Source organism: Triturus cristatus, chromosome 10 (assembly GCF_964204655.1).
Source record: "Triturus cristatus chromosome 10, aTriCri1.1, whole genome shotgun sequence".
Classification (NCBI taxonomy): domain Eukaryota; kingdom Metazoa; phylum Chordata; class Amphibia; order Caudata; family Salamandridae; genus Triturus; species Triturus cristatus.
The window spans coordinates 182423705-182441480 of NC_140593.1; positions in this window are offsets into that span (position 1 = coordinate 182423705).

Below are 17776 nucleotides of genomic sequence, written 5' to 3' on the forward strand. Positions count from 1 at the left end.
GGGGTGGGGGTACGACTGGAACGTACTGGGGTGTAGGTACACGGGGGTATGACACGTACTGGGGTGGGGGTACGACTGGAACGTACTGGGGTGTAGGTACACGGGGGGTATGACACGTACTGGGGTGGGGGTGGGGCTCGAACGTACTGGGGTGTACATAGACGGTGGTACGACACGTACAGGGGTGGGGGGGTGTACATTGACGGTGGTACGACACGTACAGGGGTGGGGGGGTGTACATTGACGGTGGTACGACACGTACAGGGGGGGGTGTACATTGACGGTGGTACGACACGTACTGGGGTGGGGGTACGACTGGAACATACTGGGGTGTAGGTACACGGGGGTATGACACGTACTGGGGTGGGGGTACGACTGGAACGTACTGGGGTGTAGGTACACGGGGGGTATGACACGTACTGGGGTGGGGGTGGGGCTCGAACGTACTGGGGTGTACATAGACGGTGGTACGACATGTACAGGGGTGGGGGGGTGTACATTGACGGTGGTACGACACGTACAGGGGAGGGGGGGTGTACATTGACGGTGGTACGACACGTACAGGGGGGGGGTGTACATTGACGGTGGTACGACACGTACTGGGGTGGGGGTACGACTGGAACGTACTGGGGTGTAGGTACACGGGGGTATGACACGTACTGGGGTGGGGGTACGACTGGAACGTACTGGGGTGTAGGTACACGGGGGGTATGACACGTACTGGGGTGGGGGTGGGGCTCGAACGTACTGGGGTGTACATAGACGGTGGTACGACATGTACAGGGGTGGGGGGGTGTACATTGACGGTGGTACGACACGTACTGGGGTGGGGGGGTGTACATTGACGTTGGTACGACACGTACTGGGGTGGGGGTACGACTGGAACGTACTGGGGTGTAGGTACACGGGGGTATGACACGTACTGGGGTGGGGGTACGACTGGAACGTACTGGGGTGTAGGTACACGGGGGTATGACATGTACTGGGGTGGGGGTACGACTGGAACGTACTGGGGTGTAGGTACACGGGGGTATGACACGTACTGGGGTGGGGGTGGGGCTCGAACGTACTGGGGTGTACATAGACGGTGGTACGACACGTACAGGGGTGGGGGGGTGTACATTGACAGTGGTACGACACGTACAGGGGTGGGGGGGTGTACATTGACGTTGGTACGACACGTACTGGGGTGGGGGTACGACTGGAACGTACTGGGGTGTAGGTACACGGGGGGTATGACACGTACTGGGGTGGGGGTGGGGCTCGAACGTACTGGGGTGTACATAGACGGTGGTACGACACGTACAGGGGTGGGGGGGTGTACATTGACGGTGGTACGACACGTACAGGGGTGGGGGGGTGTACATTGACGGTGGTACGACACGTACAGGGGGGGGGTGTACATTGACGGTGGTACGACACGTACTGGGGTGGGGGTACGACTGGAACGTACTGGGGTGTAGGTACACGGGGGTATGACACGTACTGGGGTGGGGGTACGACTGGAACGTACTGGGGTGTACCTAGACGGGTGGGGGTATACATATACGGGGGGTACGTGTCGGACGTACGGGGGCTGGGGGGAGTGTTGGGCGCGTATGCGGGCACATGTCTCCATGGTTGCTATAGGTGTTCGGTGCGGACGGTGTTTTTTCCATACGGTTGTAGGCTCGGACGCACGGGATGGATCGTGATTCCTCGGTCGGACTTGGATTTTTACGTTTGTAAGGTAAATCGTCCGAGGACGTGTCGGACACATTTTCCGACCCGAGGACGTGTGGGGAATGATTCCCAGTGCGGTTCGTATGGACTTTTTACCATGCGAATCGTGATTGCCAGTTCGTACGGCACTTGTACGATTCGTACGGTAAAAAGACCCGATACGAGTCGTACGGGGACATTTTTTACCGGATCGTGATCGGCACCTATGTATGTGTAAGTTTCCGTAGAAGTAAGTGTGGTGGTGTGTGTATAACTGTATATGCAAGTAAATGTATGTTTGATTCTTTATTAGCATGAGTGACTATGTGTGTGAGTAACTCTATGGATGAGTGGCATTGTGTAACAGGATGTATAGGTGTATGAGTACATATGATGAGTGAGTACATGTATGAGTGACTGTATAGGACTGTTGGTGAATGAGTGGATGTGTATGTGGATCTTAGAATTACTGAAGAGGTTGTTGTAACTGGTATTGGTATGTCCATTGTTTTGAAAATTTTAGTCTCTATTTTTGAATGTGTGTATCAAAGGTTATATTAGGGTGAGAGGAGGTCTGCCACTCTATCACAAGGATGATGTCATCAGTGATGTCATCAGTGATGTCATTTGAGATGTCATCAGTGATGTCATGAGTGATGTCACTTACCATGTCATGAGTGATGTAATATGTGACGTCATCAGCAGTGCATTGCGGGCGCGCGAGTTATAGTTAGCTGAACTAACTATAACGGGGGAATTTCAATGGTTTTGTAGAAGTGAAAAGTCCAGCTAACTATAACACCCCTGAAACCTATGTTTTTTTCAGTGAATTTCTGAGGTTTTTTAAATGCTAATTCCTAACTATAACGTGCCTGAAACCTATGGTTTTTTCTGTGAATTTCAAAGGTTTTTTAAATGCTAATTTCTAACTATGCCTACAGAGATAGGACATGTGAAGAAAGAAGAAAAAATGCACAGAAAGAAACAAAAGAAGTGCAGAAAGAAGCAACAGAAGTCCTCAAATACGAAGATAAGTGCAGGAAGAAGGATAAAGTGCAGAAAGAACAAAAAGAAGAGCAGAAAGAAGCCTTGTTGCAAAATCATCCTGTACCCTCAACTTTTTCAGACGGATACTGGTGGTAACTGAGTCTGACTAACCAGTCCTAGAGCCAGTGCTATGTCAAAAGACACTTAGAATACAGTGAAAACACCTACATACACTAGGGAACATTATGCGTTGGGGTCCCCTTGTGATTAGCATGACCTCCTCTGTAAGCCCCTAGTATATAATAGGGCATGGGGATTAAAACTACCTCTTAAAACAGGCCACAGGGCGTTTTTGCACACGTTAACTCAGGCCCCGTCCCCTCCCTTCACCACTGTGTAAACACGCCCTGTGTCCGTTTTTAGTTGGGAGATTAAGTTCATTTGAATCCTGAGGGTCCCTAGGGTCCAACTAGCCCACTAGGTACCTCCAGTAAGTGCCACAGAGCTGCGTTGCAGAGAGGTGTAAAAAGTGGCACGGCCTGGACCACCTCTCTGCAATGCAGCTCAGTGGCGCTTACCTGAAGCACTTGGTGGGCTAGTTAGCCCCCAGGGGCCCTCAGTATTGAAGGGAAATTATATCCCCAATTTAAAACGTGCCATAGTGCGTGTTTGCACACGTCACCTCAGGCCCCGTCCCCTCCCTTCACCACTGTGTAAACGCGCCCTGTGGCTGTTCTAAGTTGAGAGATTAAGTCCCCTTGAATCCTAAGGGTCCCTAGGGTCAAACTAGACCACTAGGTACTTCGAGTAAGCGCCACAGAGCTGCGTTGCAGAGAGGTGTAAAAAAGGGCTTGGCCTCAGAACACCTGTCTGCAGCGCAGCTCCCTGGCGCATACTGGAGATGCCTGTTGGGGGCGCGTTTGCAGAGTGCTGCACGGAGGGGGCATGGCCTCCGGCACGATGCCAGTCTTTTATTTATTTTAATTTTTTAAGAAGAGGGGCTGTGTGGTTCCCCTTCTTATTCTAATTTATTGGCCCTGATGACCCCATCCCCCAGGGCCTGTCTCCTAATTATATTTTTTTGACCCCAATTCCCAGGGCCGGCCACTGTTTTTTATTATTTTAAAAAAATATATATTTATAGACACACCTAGGACATGCTGGACAAATCGTACGTACCTATCACCATGACGATTTGCGTGATATTCATTAAAAGGCGACTATGCATGCAATGAATCCACGTGGAATGTATTTACACCACTAGTGAAGCTCTGACATGTCTGATGCCCTACCGTGCCTAATCCCGGTAGACACCCTTGTCGTTTATTTATACAAAAATGGGTAGCTATTGACGGGCACATTTTATACACATGCACACCAAGCCATTCAAAGGGGATTCGACAAAAATTCGACCGAAACTATGCAAGAAACCCCCCTCACGGTTAATAAAACACACATCCACTGCCGGATGTGTAATACTTTTTATTTTACTCTCTGGAAAGGGGACGAACATCACTTGAGAGTCACAGCGCGCTCCTGACAGAGCCCAATGCTGTGTTACACCCACCATTGCCTGCCGAGTGCCACACACCTCTGTGTTGTATTCCACTAGCTAGTGCATATGCTATGACACTCTCTAGCCCATGTGCACTGTAACACCACCCCGTGAATATGTCATGCCACACTTGTCTTCGCACGGGTTAAATTGCCCCATCTAACGTGCCTTCCTCGATGCCTATGTTATAACGCACAGTGCTATGCCATACATATTACAATCTGGGATCCATATCTTTGTCACAGTGCATATGCAACGTTACACTCCCCAGCACATATTTTATATTACAACTTTAGAGACTAGTTAGGTTACACAACACTGCCCTGTGCATATTACACTCCAAGGCGCATATCGCATAGCACGCGCTAGTGCCTGTGCTATCTCGCGCTCTCCAATGAATCTGTCATTGCGCACAATGTATTGCATATTATATTTCACGCCCGGTTCATCTTATATCACACTTTTTGGTGCATAGTTTATACCATACACTATATCTAGTTTTCATTTTCAATCGTGCTCTCAGGACTATGTTCTATATAACACTGTGTTCACCTACCCTTTTCACGGGCATTACATTTTGCGATAGGGGGTGGAGGGTCAGGGGGTGTTTCTGCCAAGGGAGCTCGGAGTCACAGTCACAAACGTCCTCTTCTTCCTGAATAAAAGTGAGATTATGCTGCATACTTGTTCATATTTTAAGTAGTTCGCACAGACACAATGTTTTAAAAACAATAAAGTTCCTAATACCCGCCTTCTCTGAACAGTTAGCTTGCTGCCCCATCCCCCTCCTCCCTATCCTCTGTTGTGTGAATCCATGGACTAGCCTCCTCCCTCCTGCCATGCATGGTCTGATGTGCTGCCACTGCCCTCAATTTAGTATGATGTACCAGTCCACTCCTCCTGCCCTCCATTGCCCAATTCTATGCCCCATCATTGACCTCCTGCTTAAACTCTGTGCTTAGCTTGCTGCCCCTATTCTCCTTCCCCCTGCCCTCCGATGTCTTTGTGCATGCCCCTGCTCCATCCTTTTTGCCCACCATGTCCCATGGACCTGCCACTCCTATCTACTCTGAGTGTTCTGTTGAGCTGCCACTCCCCTCCCACCTGCCTAGCATTGTCAGATGACTGTAACCTGTCCCTGCCACCTCCACCCTGCCTGTCCACATGCCATGCCCCTATCCTCTTCCTCCTGTCCTACATGGTCCATTGTACTGCCACACCCTTCTGCCCTCCCTGGTCTGTTGTGCTACAACTGCTCCTCCTGCCTGCCCCGTGTGGTCTGTTGTGAGGCCCCTTCCCCTGAACTTTCTTGTCTGTGCACAGGTCCTGACCCTCCCTTCTATCCTCCATCGTCCTTTGTGCATGCCCCTGCACCCTCCTTCTTGCCCATCCTAGCCATTGTGCTGCCACTGACCCTCCCACTTGCCATGCATGGTCTTCTGTGCTGCCATGGCCCCTCCCACCTTCCCTGTGTGGTCAGTTAGCTGCCCCTGACCCCCTCCCACCTTCCCTCCATGGTCTGTATGTATGCCATCACAGTCTCACTGTTGCTCTTCATGGTGTGTCTTGCTTCTAGTGCCCATCCTGCCTGACCTCCATGGCTATCTTGCTGCTCCTGCCCTGCCCCCTTGCCCCCAGCCCTCTGTTTACATGTGCAGACCCCTACTCCCTCCCTCCTGGCTTGTCTGTTCCATTGTAATGCCCCTGATCCGTCCCTCCTGCCCTTTATGGTCTGTTATGCTGCAGCTTTCTCTCCTGTCTGTCCATTATGGTCAGCTAGCTACCATTGCCTCTTGCCCCTCTGTTCTCTGTTGTCCATGTGCATGGTCCTGTCCCCTCCCTCTTGCTTTCTATGGATTGTTGTGCTGCACTCCCGTCCTGCATGCCATGTGTGGTGTATTGTGCTGCTGCAAACCCTGATGCCTGCCCTGCAGGGTCAGTTTGGTGCACCTCTCCATGTCCCTCCTGTCCTCTGTTATCCAAGTCCATGTCCCTATCCCATTTCCTTCCATGATCCAATGTACCATACTTGCGAACATTTTGAACTTGGTAAGAGGGAGATTTTGAAAAAAAACTGGGGTATTGATTTTCCCCTTTGAGTTACATTGAAAAAGAGGAGATTGTAGACAGGAGACAGATCAAATAAAGCCCATTTGAGCTTAAAAACATTGGACATTTCCTGGCTGAATCGGGTCTGTTGGCATGTATGGTTGTACTACCATTGCCTCTTCCTTCTGCCCACAATGGTCTATTACATTGCCACAGCCTCTCTTGCAAGTCCTGTATTGTTGGTTTGTTGCCCCTGCCCCCCTTTCCACTGCCCTCCATAGTCTGTTGTGCTTCCACGGCCCTTCCTGCCTGCTCAGTGTGGTTAAATTGTTGCCTTTGCACCCTCCTACCTGCCTTCAATTTTCAGAGTCCGTGCCCCTGGCCTCTGTCTCTCAACAGTATCCTAATGAACAACTAGATTGCTAACATTCTATATTTATTACAAAAGTGTGGAACGCCTGACATCATCTTGATGTAATCAAAACTGCAATACCTAGAGCATTTCCTTTAGAAATTACATATATGAGAGGGTCTTATTGGCATCAAAATTATCGTTAGTGCTCTAAAAGACTAAAATAAGGACATATTTTCTGAGTTTTCAAATAGCGACAAAGCACTTTTAAATATTTGTTATCTATATGTTTTTTTATCCAGTTGACCACTTGATTAAATGTTGCACTTAGGGGAGAGGATGTGGTGTTACTTCCAGAACTGCAGACTTTGCAACTGGGGAACCAGGTTGAAGTTTCTGCTTCAGCTCGACATTCTGTGATTCTGGTCAAATCACTTAGTCTCCCCATGTCTACAACCAAAATGAATTTGTTCTTGTGTGATGTAACCAATGCTCATGTAAAGCACTCCAATACCTGACAAGTCTGCACTATATAACACTGCAAAAACACAAAATAATAAGTGTTTTGCACACTTCTGTCATTGGGCTATATTTGGGCTACATCTGGGTGATTTTGGGCTACATTTGGGCTCTTTTGTCTCCGGTGGCCATCTTGGGAGGTTTATTTGTTATTAAGTTTCCTAATTTCCTCATGTACTGCAGTCTCCTCAGTAGGAAATGCTTTCAGTTTTTTACTTTGATTCCATCATGAAGGTATTCAGATATGTCACACATTTGCCATAAATTCTGAATGTTAGCACTCTAGTTGCTCATTAGATCACTGTAGTAAAACTACTGTTCACCATGGAAGTCTGCTCCTGGTATTAAAAGTGCATGTTTCAGTCTGCATGTCAGAATGTTTTAATGAAATAGAAGAGGATTTGAGAAGTCACTCAAAATGTGCCCTCATTTTCTTTCTTCAGCATTAATCATACTTTCTATGGCAAAATGAACCCCCTCATTGTGTTCCTTTTTAAACTAAATGTTTTAAGTATTAACAGTTTATTCCAATCAAGATGGCTTCAGGTGTGCCATACTTTTGTCATAATGAAGACAGTAAGCACTCTAGTTGTTTTTAAGAACATTCTGGGACATTCTGTCATTGGGCTATACTTGGGCTACATCTGGGTGATATTTGGGCTACATTTGGGCTCTTTTGTCTCTGGTGGCCATCTTGGGAGACTTATTTGTTATGAAGTTTCCTAATTTCCTCATTTACTGCAGTCTCCTCAGTAGGAAATACTTTCAGTTTTTTACTTTGACTCCATCAAGAAGGCATTCAGATGTGTCACACATTTGCCATAAATTCAGAATGTTAGCACTCTTTTTACTCATTAGATCACTGTAGTAAAGCTACTGCTCACCAGGGAAAACTGCTGCTGGTATTGAAAGTGCATGTTTCAGTCTGCATGTCAGAATTTTTTAATGAAATAGAAGAGGATTTGAGAAGTCACTCAAAATTTGCCCTAATTTTTCTTTCTGCAGCACTAATCATACTTTTTATGGAAAAATGAACCCCCTCATTTTGTTCCTTTTTAAATTAAATGTTTTAAGAGTTACCACTTTAATCCAAGCAAGATGGCTTCAGGTCTGCCATACGTTTATCATAAGTAGGACTGTTAGCGCTCTAGTAGTTCTTTGGAACACTCTGGGAAGCTGCAGTAGAACACAAAGGAATCAACTGACAGTCTCTGCCCTTGTTGGATGTACATGTTTTACTGAGAATGTCAGACTTCATTCTCACATGACTGAGAAAGATAATGTGAATTTACAGAAAATAAGCTCTCAGTTTAGCTTATAGATCACCTTCCAAACCTCTGTGGTAAAAGCATGAGAAAATATTTTTCTCTCAATCATGATCTCCCAGCAGAAGGCTTTTTCACATGGTGAAATCACCAGAGAACATACCACAATTCCTAAAATGAGTATGGTACCATCAACAAATGATTTATAATGTAACTAAAGTCTTAAAACCTTCTATTAACTGCAATGCTTTTTAATGAGGTGCTATCATGTATATTGGTCCCAAGATGGCTGCCAACACTTCTTGGATGAAGTGCTGACAGCCAATCAGATCTCAGGATGAGATGTGTGGTTAGGCTCCGCCCACATATATATATGCGTTTAAATGCTATTTTCTCAGGAAATACTGAACAGATTTACACCAGACCTGCAAAAGGCACTTCCTTGACCTTATGGCTACCTCTCTGCCAAATTTCAAGTAATTCTGTTCAGCCGTTCGGGCTGTAGCTGTGTCTAAAGGTCCTATGGAAAAATGCATGGGGAAAACGCGTTTTGGGACCCCCCTTTTTTCTCGGCCCCTGCTTGACGAATCACCCCGAGACTTTCAGGGTAGGAGCTGAACGGAGCGCCCCATTAGTTTTGAAAAGTTTGCGAGGATTCGTCAACCGGCGCCAAAGTTATTCAAAATAGAATTTTGAGATTTCCTATGGAAACTAGGTTGTAACTATAACTATCTACTGGCGACCGCCAGTAGATAATATATATATATATATATATATATATGAAAGGCTCAGGTGTAAAAACACAATGCACTCACGGGAAGTTCAATCCTTTATTTTCAAAGCACACATCGCGAGGACGCGTTTCGGCGTTCTTGCCTTCTTCCAGCTCGCATGTGCTAAATATTACGTGGATGTGTCCGTTCTTTAAATTGAGAGAGCAGGATGCTCATTGGATGCGGTAGTTGGTAGGGAGGGAGGGATAGGTCGATCAATATCCAGTGTTGTATACCCATTCAGTTTGTACATCTCCCATTACCGCTAACTCTGGCACCTCTCCACGTTGTATGAACATCCAAGGAAATCCCTCGTCTGCCACCAGGTTTCAGGATACATAGCGCTGGGGTCGGCATATTTCTGATATCCCTCCAGTCTGTATGGCTGGCGCTTCTGCGACGCTGATGCTTCTGCGCCCAGTGGCGGTGCAGGACGTAATTTACCACGCTCCAAAGTCCACCTTGGCGTACTGCACTCTTGAGACGGGTGCAAGATAAGTGGAGGTGGGTCCACTTAAATATGAAAGGCTCAGGTGTAAAAACACAATGCACTCACGGGAAGTTCAATCCTTTATTTTCAAAGCACACATCGCGAGGACGCGTTTCGGCGTTCTTGCCTTCTTCCAGCTCGCATGTGCTAAACATTACGTGGATGTGTCCGTTCTTTAAATTGAGAGAGCAGGATGCTCATTGGATGCGGTAGTTGGTAGGGAGGGAGGGATAGGTCGATCAATATTCAGTATTGTATACCCCTTCAGTTTGTACATCTCCCATTACCGCTAACTCTGGCACCTCTCCACGTTGTATGAACATCCAAGGAAATCCCTCGTCTGCCACCAGGTTTCAGGATACATAGCGCTGGGGTCGGCATATTTCCGATATCCCTCCAGTCTGTATGGCTGGCGCTTCTGCGACGCTGATACTTCTGCGCCCAGTGGCGGTGCAGGACGTAATTTACCACGCTCCAAAGTCCACCTTGGCGTACTGCACTCTTTATTAAGGATTGAACTTCCCGTGAGTGCATTGTGTTTTTACACCTGAGCCTTTCATATTTAAGTGGACCCACCTCCACTTATCTTGCACCCGTCTCAAGAGTGCAGTACGCCAAGGTGGACTTTGGAGCGTGGTAAATTACGTCCTGCACCGCCACTGGGCGCAGAAGCATCAGTTATAGTTAGGACCGAGGTCCCATAGGAAATCTGAAAATTCTATTTTGAATAACTTTGGCGCCGGTTGACGAATCCTCGCGAAATTTTCAAAACTAATGGGGCGCGCCGCTCAGCTCCTACCCTGAAAGTCTCGGGGTGATTCGTCAAGCGGGGGCTGAGAAAAAAGGGGTTCCCAAAACGCGTTTTCCCCATGCATTTTCCCATAGGACCTTTAGTCGAAGGTACAGCCCGAACGGCTGAACAGAATTACTTGAAATTTGGCAAAGAGGTAGTCCTCAGGTCAGGCATGTGCCTTTTGCATATATGGTGTCAATCTGTTCAGTAGTTCCTGAGAAAATTACAGTTAAAAGTACATAAATATCTATATGCGCGCACCGTGCGCGCACCAAATGTCCGCGAGCGTAATTCTGATTGGTGGTTAGATGTCAGTCAACATTCGAATCGGTCGAAATCAGGAAGTGTTGGACGCCATTTTGTGTGTGACAGTGAAAAAGAAAGGTGGAGAACGTGAAAAGGGGGAAGGGTAGAGAGTTCCTGACCCCCTCGCCTCTGTCAGGGGGTCCCTGAAGGACCCCGAAGGGTGAAAAAAACATTTTATTTTTTTTCAAAAAATCGTGGGGTGCGCGCACGGTGAAAAACCCTTAAAAAAACATTTTAAACTGTTTATAAGTTTATAGAAGATATTAACAATGCTGTTCAACTTTATCCAAATTAAAAAAAAAAGAGCAGAGCCAATCCATATTACAGGATACAGTCAATCTATAAATATATACATAGGTTGTTTATTGTAAAATAAATATATAAAAAATATAATAATACATAAATCAGCATTTAAAAAACCTTACAAATTCACTAAAAAAACCATAGGTTTCACACACGTTATAGTTAGAAATTAGCATTTAAAAAACCTTGCAAATTCACTTAAAAAACCCTAGGTTTCACACACGTTACAGTTAGGAATTAGCATTTAAAAAACCTTGCAAATTCACTGAAAAAACCATAGGTTTCACACATGTTATAGTTAGCTGGACATTTCAGTCATAAAAAACTCCCCTGTAATAGTTAGTTCAGCTAACTATAACTCGCGCGACCGCAATCCACTGCTGATGACGTCACATATTACATCACTCATGACATGGTCAGTGACATCACTCATGACATCACTGATGACATCTCAAATGACATCACTGATGACATCACTGATGACATCATCCAGTGAATATGTGTCTTTCTGAAAAATAAATATTTTTTATATATGTACATCTAAAGGTTAATGGAAGAATAAATGGGTAAATAAGTGTCTACATGGATGTTTTTTTTTGTAAAATTAAATGTATAACTGACTTATTAACAGTATCTTAGTGAATACAGTGATGTAATATGTGACGTCATCAGCAGTGGATTGCGGTCGCGCAAGTTATAGTTAGCTGAACTAACTATAACGGGGGAATTTCAATGGTTTTTTACGAGTGAAATGTCCAGCTAACTATAACATGTGTGAAACCTATGGTTTTTTCAGTGAATATATATATTTGCATGATTAAGGCAGGTGGTGCCGAAACGCGTAGCAATGGAATGAAATCATTAAACCTGTGAATTCAGTGAAAGTCGTTGGTGTCGGCGTCCTTTCTTTTGTCGAAGATTGGACTTGGTGGTTGATGTATCTATATATATATATCAAAACAAGAACTGAGCGACAGTACCTATCCGAATGCGGTAATTAATTTGACCAATATGCAACTGTCCCCAACTGAAGAGAAGATTCTGGGGTTGGGTTTGTCATTTTGCCCACCCTGCGATTTCAATTTTGTAGATACCAGATTGGACACTTACCGCTTCGTTAGGAAACTGAAATTGCACAAATTTCACCTCCTTCAACCTAAGAAAGCCACAATCCCGAGCACCTCGGAATCAACAAGCCCTCCCCTACTCACAGCGGGGGATGCATCCCTATTTCAAGATGCTTGGTCCCTAATTGCAGAACAAGCAGAGGGCAATACAACGGGTGAGCCAGCACTCATTGATGATAGAGGGATCTGTGAAACCCCATTCAAACCGAAATCGAACTTCCAGCCAATTCTCTTGCATGATAATTTGGATGTATACCACAAGTTGGTAACGCAAGATTTAAAGAAGTTATACACCATATCCAATAGGACATTTCGCAATAGGAATAAACAGAACCTTATCTACTGGAATCGCATAAATAAACTGGGAGCAGACAAGAATGTTATTGTGAGACAGGCAGACAAGGGCGGGAATATAGTCCTATGGCCACGTCAACTATACATGGAGGAGGCAAAATCGCAATTGGATGATACAGCGTGCTACCGCAAAAGTAATATCAACGTGGTGAAAGCATCCTGGCAAGAACATTACCTAAGACTTTTAGCTTGGAAGAGTGGGGGATTAATTACTGAGGCAGAATATCGGTTTATGAAGAAGGAATTTCCAGTTATTCCAACTTTTTATTTAATCCCAAAGGTGCACAAGAGTACCACTACTCCACCAGGAAGACCGATAATTTCCGCAATTAACAGTATAATGGAAAACACCTCCAAATATATAGATTTTTTCTTACAGGAATGGGTTCGGAATCTGTCATCGTATGTACAGGATACTTCAGATTTTCTCCGCAAGATTGAGGTTGTATCTTGGGGTGATAACATGTTATTGATGACTATGGATGTGAAGTCCTTATATACCTCGATAAAACATTGTGATGGCCTAAAGGCAATAGAACATTATTTGAACTTGAGGCCTATGACATATGCGGCACACAACAAAATGCTCAGAATGATGATTTCTGCATGTTTGGAGCAAAATTTCTTTATGTTTGATAACCAGATCTATCAACAGATTAGAGGTGTCGCGATGGGGGCCTGCTTCTCTCCTAGCTATGCATGTTTGCATATGGGCTTATGGGAGGAGCAGGTCCTCTACGGTGAACACATGGCCATTACAAAGGAGCATGTTGTGCTGTATTTGAGGTATATTGATGATTTGTTTTTTGTCTGGAGGGGAACGGAGCAAAGCGCAAAGGATTTTGTGGAGGCACTAAATGTTAATTGTCTTAATCTTGAGTTCACATCATCAATCAGTGATAAGACAGTCTGCTTTCTAGATGTGGAAATTAGTATCAACAATAATATACTTTCCACTAGACTATTTAGAAAATTAACTGCAGGCAACACCATTCTGCATGCCTCAAGTCATCATCCCTCACACCTCATTCGGAGAATACCCTACGGGGAGATGCTCCGCATTAGGCGCATATGTAGCTCCGATTCGGATTGTGAAAGTGCTCAGGAGGCCAGCAAACAGAGGTTCCTAGCTAGAGGCTACCCCCTCAAATTAATCAAGGATGCAATTCAGAAAACACGACTTATACCTAGACCAAATGCGCTGCTACCGAAGACTAGAAGTGAGAAAATATTGGATAAATCACCTATATTCCAATCGAGAATCATCCTAACTTATAGCAGACAGCATCAGGAACTGAGAAAAATTTTCAGCCGTAATTGGAATTTGATACAGGGCGACCCAGTAATTGGGAGTACCATCAATCCTAAACCGGCCATAACTTTTAGGAAAGCATTTTCCTTAAAGGATGGCTTGGTAAGTAGCAGTCCAGAATCGGCCTCAGTAAATACGTGGTTGTCACAAGTGAAAGGTTTTAAGAAATGTTCAAGCTGCAAAGCTTGCAAATTCGGATGCAGCAAAACATACTTTTTAAGTCCCTTTAAGACCATGCCTATAGAAATTGATAAGAGACTTACATGCAAAACCGAATTTGCAATTTATATTTTGGAATGTCCCTGTGAACTCAAATATGTTGGTAGCACTAAGCTACCAGCACACAAAAGGATTCTGCAGCACATCAGGGCAATTTCCAATAAAGATCAGACCTATCCTGTGGCTAGACATTTTGAGGGGCAGCATAACAGCAATCCTGGCCTCCTACAATATTATGTCATTGATGCAATCTTACCATTGAAACGTGGTGGCAATCGGGAGGCCAAACTTCGGTTACTTGAAACCAGGTACATTATAGAATTAGATACGAAGAACCCGAATGGCCTTAACTCTAGTGAGGATTTCTTCACATGTCTCTAGTTCCCACATGGCCAGACAATGTCTCTATCACCACCTTCAGCATTAAGTCTTTTTATTTTCTACTTCAAATCTCTCTAATCTTGTACTCTCTGATGGGACACATGGGCTCATAGTGTTTTCCCGTAGGGAGCATGCAGCGATATGTTTTTAATAGGAGTTTCTTTACTTTTTTCCCTTTTTTCTTTTTCTTTTCCGTTTCTCTGTGGAGATGGGAAATAGTAGATAGAGGTATTATCTCAATGGGAAAAGGGAGAAATTAATGAAATCAATATGAAGTAACTATAAAAAAGAATTTCATTCATTTTTTAACAAATTGTGAAAATATAAACATGGGAAAAAATTGGAAAATTATGTAAAAGAACTCCAATCCTGAATTTTAAGAAATTGACTGACAGTCTTCGAAACTCTGTTAGGTGGGGGACAAATGATAATATGGGGTAGAAATTACCTGTCTTTTTCTGAAGAAATGGTAGTTTATGTATTTATACATTAACACCTGTTTGATTTGTTAGCAAGATATCAGGGGATCATTTTGAATGATGTTATTAAGATGGAAATTAGATCTAAGATTAATTGGCCCACTGGGGCGTAATTGGGACATCTTAAGATTAGTAAAGATATTACGAATTACCATAGTGCGCAACGAATCAACAAATTAAATCTTGTTGGAAGTGAAGGTTCATTTTATGCAGTTAGGATATTTAAACAATATCACTGTATGCACTAGAAGGGAACTTTTATATATATTGTATATTTCATGAAAATTTATTTTTGATATGGAATTGTATATATATATATTTCTATTTTGTATATATATATTTATAATATGTTTATATAATTATTTATTTGTAAATATGAGTATGAACTGTGAATCATCCACAATTGCGCACAATATCTCGTGTATTTTATACACCAAGATTGAAACTGACGATATGCAGTAACTCCTCAATGTCCATGATGTGGTCATTTCCGGTGTTGATTCCCCTTTAAAAACTGCTATTCCCCTCTGCAACGTGTCATGTGATCAAGGCCCGAGTGGGGGCTGAAACGCGTCATGGCGGACTGGTACAGAGAAATTTGAATAAAAATCTCAGTGATTGGCACCGAAGTCTGGGTCCGTTCTTCGTCTTCCTAACCAAGGCAGTATCAGAGACGAATTTACATTCATATATATATATATATATATATATATATATATATATATATATATATATATATATATATATATATATATATATATATATATATATATATATATATATATATATATATATATATATATATATATATATATATATATATTACCTACTGGCGGCCGCCAGTAGGTAGTTATAGTTAGGACCACGTTTCCATAGGAATTCCGCAACATTCTATTTTGAATAACTTTGGCGCCGGTCGACGAATCCTCGCGAATTTTTCAAAATAGGTGGGGCGCTACGCTCCGCTCCTACCCTGAAAGTCTCGGGGGGATTCGTCAAGCGGGGGCTGAGATAAAAGGGGGGTCCCAAAACGCGTTTTTCCCATGCATTTTTCCATAGGACCTTTAGACACAGCTACAGCCCGAACGACTGAACAGAATTACTTGAAATTTGGCAGAGAGGTAGTCCTCAGGTCAAGGAAGTGCCTTTTGTAGGTTTGGTGTAAATCTGTTCAGTAGATTCAGAGAAAATAGCCTTTAAATCAATATATATATCTGAGCCAGCTTACGGTGCGCTTACGGTGCGCTTACCGTACGCGTACGATGGCGTGCGCGAGCGCGATTTTGATTGGCTGTTAGATCTTAGTAAACATTCGAATCGGTCGAAACCAGGAAGCGGTGGCTGCCATTTTCTCTCTCGCTCTCTGAGTTGGGCAGCAAAAACGATGCCAAAAAATGTCTAAAGAGGCAGTTTCTTGAGATCCTAACCACCCAGCATTGATATAGGGGTCCCCAAACAACCCCCAAGCCCAAAAAAATTTTTTTTTTATTTTCGGAAAATCGCCGATTACGCTTACCGTACGTGTACGGTAAAAAATTTTTTTAAAAAAAATTATCCACACCCTCCCCACCCCGTGTGCAAATGGTGCCCGAAGGTCACCATTTGTGCATGGCTTATTACAGGTAAGAAATAAACAAAGAATACATTTCACAAAGATGCGCATAATATGTCCCCCATGTGTGCACGGTGCGCGAAGCGCATCGTGCGTACATGGCCCATCCCGCATAACGTGGGCACGCGGTGCGCGCAGCGCACCGCGTGACCACCGTGTGTGCACGGCACTAACTGCGTAAAGTGGGCTCGCGGTGCGCAAAGCGCACCGCGTGCTCATTGTGCGCGGACGGTACGCGAAGCGCACTGTGCGCGCACGGAACGAACTGCGTTAACTGGGCGTGCACGCCACGAATGGCGTAAAGTAACTTAGCATTTAAAAAACCGTACAAATTCAGTGAAAAAACCATAGGTTTCACACACGTTATAGTTAGGAATTAGCATTTAAAAAACCTTGCAAATTCACTGAAAAAACCATAGGTTTCACACATGTTATAGTTAGCTGGACATTTTATTGATAAAAAACCAATGAAATTCCCCTGTTATAGTTAGTGCAGGCAACTATAACTCACGCGACCGCAATCTTCTGCTGAAGACATATGTGTCTTTATGAAAAAAAAATATTTGTAATATATGTATAGCTAAAATTTAATGGAAGAAGACATGGGCAAATAAGTGTCTAAATACAGTATTAGCATCAGCAGAAGATTGCGGTCGCGTGAGTTATAGTTGCCTGCACTAACTATAACGGGGGAATTTCATTGGTTTTTTATCAATAAAATGTCCAGCTAACTATAACATGTGTGAAACCTATGTTTTTTTCAGTGAATATATATATATATATATATATATATCTATATATATTATTCTACCTTCAATACCATGTTAAAGACTGACCTCAATTCTAAAACTATATCAGTTCATTTAAATTCAAAAGTGGATATAAAGATCTTCAATATTCAACCCTGTTGGACTCTATTATATCTAAGAATGGGCTTTGATTCCAATTGTCTCAGACATCGTTCACTGTTCTCCCTGTTATATGGTTTGATACTTGATCTATAACAAAATATTTCACATTTTCCAAATTGATTCAATGTATTTCTTTAAAATGCCTGGCCACTGGATATGTTTTATCCTTATTAACAATTGCCTGTATATGTTTCAATATTAACAGATGTACTTTCAGAACTGTACTGCCAATATACATTTTTTGACAAGTACATCTCAGTACATACACAACAAATTCACTCTTGCCGT